Source organism: Cucurbita pepo, chromosome 12 (assembly GCF_057944985.1).
Source record: "Cucurbita pepo subsp. pepo isolate OVF chromosome 12, ASM5794498v1, whole genome shotgun sequence".
Taxonomy (NCBI): domain Eukaryota; kingdom Viridiplantae; phylum Streptophyta; class Magnoliopsida; order Cucurbitales; family Cucurbitaceae; genus Cucurbita; species Cucurbita pepo.
In genome coordinates this window covers 7,421,054-7,428,030 of record NC_141809.1, presented here as the reverse complement: position 1 = coordinate 7,428,030, position 6,977 = coordinate 7,421,054, and the positions used below count along the sequence as shown (strand labels likewise).

The 6,977-nt window shown below is 36.2% G+C and overlaps 1 pseudogene; it reads right to left on the bottom strand.

Moving 5' to 3' along the window:
* Window positions 1–1,742: 1,742 nt before the first annotated feature.
* The window catches only part of LOC147789904 (exopolygalacturonase-like), a 30,660-nt pseudogene continuing 25,425 nt past the window's right edge, over window positions 1,743–6,977 (bottom strand).

Below are 6,977 nucleotides of genomic sequence, written 5' to 3'. Positions count from 1 at the left end.
AAAAAAAAAAACAAGAACCCCTTAAACGGATTAGTGTAATGTCCCATGAACAGGATTTGAACCAAATTTTTTAGTATGAATTTGACACCCAATGGCTCCAGCATTTTTCGATATCTTTTGCAATATGACCATATTATTTACTCCTCATGAAGTGTTTCTAAGAAGGAAAATTATTCTTACGGATCAACATGAGTTGTTTTTAGCATATTTTGCTTTACCCACATGTTTGTTAAGACAATTTCAAGAGGTAGCCAAACATAATATTGTTCGAAACTAAACACGCTTAACTTTTGAGTCTTATGATTGAACCACCAAAAGTAGGCAACGTGATTTTTAGAGATAGTTTTCACTCCTAGGAACAATTTAAAACAAGTAACTAATGTGACCATATCATTGAAGATGCAAGGAATTGTGGGGGCCATCAGATGCCAAATTTGGATTCCAAATCCTGGTCCAAATTTTAGGCATGAGATTACATCTTAGGAGGCATGTGAGTAAGGAAAAAGCATGCTACAAAAATTGGTGTTGGTTTGTGTGGATAGTTTTCACTCTTATAAGCAATTCAAGATAAGTTGGTAATGTAGGTATGTCATGGTAGATGCAGGGGAACGTCAAGGGTATCAGTTGCTAGTTGCTGAATCCAAATTTGAAATCGTGGTCCAAATCTTAGCATGGGTACCATTTGCCATTTCCAAATGGCTTAGTTCCTTTTTTTTTTTTTTTTAGATATTATTCTAAACATAAAAATCAAAAGATTTAATTATGTAATAAGGGTTGTTTGAGTTGAATAAATTTATGATCCAATTAACTTACTTAGGCCTCAAAGATATCTCAACTCGACCCAGCTAAACTCACGAACAACAAATATCTTAAGACTTGAAAACACAAAACATAGCATCATGGATCGAGACCAAGTTTTGTTTTTATTTTCTCTCTTTTGTGATTTATGTTATTTTTTTGGCCTTATTTAGCACGGATTTGGGCCAATTTTGATGAGTTCCTCTACATTAAACTCCTAGAACATTTAGCTACTTTTGTTATTTAATTTTTCTAGGACTATCGACATTTTTCCTAAAACTAAACTTGGTCGAGATAAATAGGTAGATAATTCAATATTAAATGTAAATTCCTAAAATACATATTAATACTTGTCACTTAATTTTCTAATCTGAAACCTAAATTTTTTCAAGTCATATCCAAAAGTTGCAACGAAAATTACATGATTGACGAAAAAGATAGATTTAAGGACACGACTTGCTAGATTAGTCACCTCTAATGTCAATTCTTCTTTAACGATAATGATGGATGTGTGCCATATGGGACGGATATAGTTAGGAGATTCGATCTAACTTATTGATTCTGTCTAAAAGATTTCTAATGGTAATTGATTTGTTTAGGGTAAAGGGAAAGAGGAGTTAGATGTTTTTGTTGGTTAAAGATTCTTTCCTTGAGTTATGGATTAGTTTTTTTTTAATAATGGTTGTTACAGTTACATTGTCTTATTTCAAATTCAAATCTAGAACAAAAAAATAAGACTGTAACCAGTTTATTATATAAGGTCGAGGTACTAAAAACATTAGGTTGTTCACGACACAAAGTCTCCTTCAAACATTCGACCATCTTATTTATTTCGAAAAGTACAACAAAAGAAACTCAAAAGAATGAGAGTCAAATGGATAGAGGCAGTCTACTTTTTTAATTAAGGCTGTCTATTATTTTGAAGTTCTCTGGCAATGAACAATTCAAGGGACAACATAAGGAGAGGAGCATATCTTGGGGTTCTGCCTTAATGAAATGATAGGTTTCACATTCGTGCATTGGGAGGAAATAGGACATTTTATTCCATTGTAAGTGAGGTCAATGTTGCTTACTTTTACATCGTCACATGGTAAGTGACGGCTGCAAATAAGTTTGATTGCCAGCGGAGTTGCAGAACTTCCTCTAATGTTCTTGAAGCTCACTATACTCATCTTAATTTTTTAAGGAATCTGAAAATTAAAATGAGACAACAAATGGTTTATTTGTGAAGTTGTAATGAAAAAATGAATCAAAGGTTCGAGAATGCGATCCATACCTACCGATTGCACTGATTCCACGGACAATACTCTTGGTCTATTAGAATAGGGTTGCTAACATTGACCATTATAATGTCCAAAAAGTGCATATTGGTGGCGGTGCCGCTAGCCGCAGAAGCTGGCCACGTTTTGATCCTGATACCATTAGTGGTGTTATTTAACGTGCAGTTCTTTACGATGACACCTTCAACAGGTTCTTCGTTAGTGTATCTTCCAAGACTTCCGATGCTTATTCCATGTCCTGGTCCACACGTCACATTGGTGACTTCAATTAGTTTGCTTCAATCTCCAAGAGAAATGCAATCATCTCCAATTGCAATTTTGGACTTTGTGATTGTGATCTTATTTGATCGACCGATGTGTATTCCATTAGTGTTGGGATTGTTTTCGGGTGCCATTATATTGATATTATGGAATGTGAGGTTGTTGCAGCCGATGATGTTGATATAGAAGTTCTTGCTATCAAGTGATGTTATTCTCTTAACGGTTGAATTGGTGATGAAGTTGAACCTCAAACTCTAAACATTTTGTATAATCAAATAATATTTTGTGAGAGTCGGTAATGATGCTAAAAATTTGAATAGAACCCAATAAAATTGAAAACTCAAAAAAAATTTACTTTTTTCGTGGATTGTTTAAAGATTATCCTCTAGAAAATGAAGAACATTGACCAAATCGTAAATGTCAAGACATGTAAGAGGCTCTTTCAAAAACAACAAGATGCATGAGATTGAGAAGGAAAGCTAAAGGAATATTACTTACAACCCGGAGTTGGGCACAATTTATGCATTTGTGGCAATCGTTCCTTTTCCAAGCTGCCTTTCCTTGGCCATCAAAAACTCCTTCACCTGATAATGTCAATCTATCAACACGTGCAAAAGTGATCCAATTATCTCTGGGAAGACTTTTTAGTGCCTACAATGTTCCTCCAAGTTGAAAGTCAATTGGGCTATTACAAGGTCCTTCAAACTTCCCTTGCTTTACTCTAAATATCCCTCTTGGAATAAAAATTGCACTATAACGATTGGACGTGCATGCATCCCTCCATGCATTTGCTAAAGCCTACATTTCACAACTAACAAAAACTTATAGCAAACAATTGATCAGCTCAACTAGTGATAATATTGATGTTCATATTATATATTTACCTTCATGATGTCAGTACCAGACACTATGTTACCATATCTTTTCAAAGAAAAAACAACATCGGCACTAGATTGAGCATCGACGGTAGGAGCTAACAATAGTAACATCAAAATTGTAGCGGCCAAGAAACTTGATTTGATCGTACTCATGAAGCCTTTGCTTTCTTTTCTTTTTTTATGTATATCATTTGAAAACTAGTGAGAGACAATGATATTTCGTTTTAGATTTGGAACTTTTTATGTATTTAATACAAATTGAAAAATAGGAATCAATTGAGTTGTTTTTAGCATATTTTGTCTTTACCCACATGTTTGTTAAGAAAATTTCAAGAGAACGCCAAACATAATATTGTTCGAAACTAAACACGCTTAAAATTGTAGGCATATTATGGTAGGCATACGCTTAAAATGACTTGTATGACTATAATAAAGCAACAAAATCACTTGTCTCAAAGTATGGTATTGTAACACCAAAAAATGAAAGGAATTAGATCTAACAAGAATAAGCCGCCCATGTAAGACCTAAATGATCAAAAGGGGAGGAATTAAAGGATTAAGGAAGGATGATGATCTCAAGCAAGTCATTTTTATACCCTAACAAGTAATGTTAAGGTGTTTAAGACCTATGTAGAAAGGATTGGAAAGTAAAAGTAAGTGAAAAGGGCAAAAAGGTCATTTTACTAATTATTAAGGACCTTCCCGAATTTTTAGTTGCTTATCTAGAAAGAATTTAGAGATGCTCAAGAAAAAATGACCAACATGAGATAAAAGATTTTTAGAAAAATTATGGATTTTTCAGGAAATATAATATTAAAATATTCGGAAAGCGGGAAATGACCCAAATACCCCTGGAAGAATGTATAATTACGAAAATGGCCCTCTGATGCATCTACAGTGACCATCTGAGAAATATCTCACGAAACTCAAATCCCAGCCGTTGGATCTTCCCCAAATTTGGATATGATCTAGAAGATGGACAGATCATCACATCAAACGGCTATTTTGCAAAACCAAAGTCGGTGAGGCTCTGACTGAAGTAGATATTTCGGGCGGATTTTCCAGAAAATCTAACTGCCAATTCACGACGATTCTGGAGCTTTCAATGTCGGTTTAAGCTCGCCTATAAAGTCTGGAGTATGAGAAACAATATGGAATAAGACTCGAGCAAGGTCGAGCACCCATTCGAGAGTTATGAGAGTTTAGTTTGTGGGTCTCCTACTCTCGGGTTTCTTCCAAATTTGAGAGCAATTCTTCACCATTCCTCCTTAAACTTATTCCAATAGTTTCCAAACAAGATTACCCACAAGTTATATGAAGGAATTGAGAGCTGAAACGTCATAGAACAAAATACCCATGATATCGGAAATCCGGCGTTTCGAGTGAGTTGCATACCGAGAACGATTTCTGAAAATTAAGGTTCCACACTCAAAGACATTCCTCCAAATCAATTCCTATAGCTTGATGAAAGGATATTTAAGAGGTTCCATGAAGAAATCGAGCCTTGAAAACTCCTAGAATCGGCTACCCGATAAGAAATCCCCTGTTTTAGCTCTGGCGAGGAAAATGATTTTGGACGAACTTTGGAGGCTAATATCTTAGGCTATGATCCAAGAAAATGTATGAAATCAATCTCAAGCTCTTCCTTGTAATAGGCTAATATCTTAGGCTATGATCCACCAAAAGGTATGAAATCAATCCCAAGCTCTTCCTTGTAATATCATCGTTAAGTTTCATGAAGAAATCGAGGGGATAAACGAAGAGATCGGGGCTGTGGAAGGCCACTTCCAGACGGCGGCGCAAAGGACGAACGTGTCTTCTTCCTGTCCAGAGGAAGAAGACGATGACGTGGCCGGTTCAGTTGAACCGGCCAAGTAAGCCCAAAATTTGGTCTTCCCTCAGTGTTTTTCAATTTTAACCCCCTTCCAGGCTAGTTCTCATGATATACCTTTATGGTTCTAGAAACTAGACACAATAAGGAGTCTATAGAAGGAAAAGTGAAGTAATTCAAATACCGGAAGCTCAAGAACGGAGGTCCTGAACATCAACAATGAGGTAAGTAGCCACCTTGGACTTTTCTTAAGAAATACATGTAGGAATCGCTTGGATTTTCATATGAACCATAAACCAAGTATTACACAAGGATCTATGAAAAAAAAACTCAAAGAACCGTAAGTTAAGGCGCTGAACCGACCAAATTGCTCGGGATTTAAGGAACATTAAAGTAACCCACTAAATGAGCCCTGATGTCTATGAAACTTTAATGATGAGCATATTATAGCATGTTTAGGTTATATGTGAAATTTAGTGGTCAATGGATAAGGATAATTAGGTAAACCAAGAAACGGGGCAAAATGACCATAATGCCCTTAAGGATCTCTACCTACGGTTCATGAGCTAGATGACCTCCAAATACTATGAAACTCCACAGTAGATCTTATTGTATGATGATTGATGAGGTGGTGAAGTTTGAAAGTCACTGGAACTCGTTAAGTACCAAAACCAAGACTTAGGGGTAAAATGACCATAATGCCCATAAGGAAGACTACCTACGGGTTAAGTCCTAAATGACCTCCCAACATTATGAAATGTTGTATGAATCTTTATCTCATGATGTTGTATAAGGTAATGAAGTTTGGGAATCATTGGGAAACGTTAGATAGCGAAACCAAGATATTGGAAAAAATGTACATCACGATCCACATGACTTTACCTCCTAGGATGACTAACGAGGTACCCATGAAATAAGAAATTCCCCCATAGGTATCCTTGGTTGCTAATAAGATTCTAAGTGTACAAGGTTCCGTTGGACTATTCCTAAGAAGAACCTTTAGGTTCCAACCTTGACCCAAGACGTTATGCATAAACCTAGGATCCCCAAGAGTACAAGGAAACACCTAGGTTAATGTAGATGGTATGCTTAACAAGTTGCTAGGATCCATTCTCGGAGTAACCATTATCTCCCATCACGAAGTGTACCACGAGATTCCTATTCCTCTTTAGGTGAGATGCCCTGCTATATGTACCACGAGTAGGTTGTCATGATGGACTTATTATTTTCCTCACCTAAATGAGATGCTCTGCAACACGATATGCTAGCAGGATGCCACGTTTGTGATAATATCACCTATGCACTCATGGGGAGAAAACTAAGGGTTACTTTGAAAGTGTTTTCAGGACTAAAACACGATATATGACATGACAACCTCTAACGATTAGTTCCTGAAAACGAAACAAGAAGTCATATCCTAGCTCAAGGTCTAAATATGCTCCAAATCACCAACCATGTCCTATAAGGTTTATTTTATATGACATGAGAATAAGCTCAAGATTTCAAGTTGGTTGGAGCAAGTTTGGAATATAAGCCAAGATGGAACTTAAAGAAACGCCTAAAGAAAACATGTCAAGATTCAAGACCCTTCTAGAATCCTCTAAGGAGCCCATTATGAACTTATGACCTTCTAGAATAATTCAAGCTAGTTATTACGATGGGTTCATATGATCACGAATGTATATAACGACTTACGCCTAAAGAAAATAAGAATCTTAGCAACTTATAAGATTAAGAACCAAGAACAAGTTATACAACCACCAAGACAAGAAGAATGTTAGGTACCACTCAAACATAAGGGACCAAAGTCCACAAGACTCAAAATTCAAGAATGCTAGGTATTACTCTAAGCATGTCTAATTGTGGCCCATAACTCCCACCATGCGGTGCTTTCTAAGGAGGATTTTTTCCTCCTCTAGGTGGGATGCC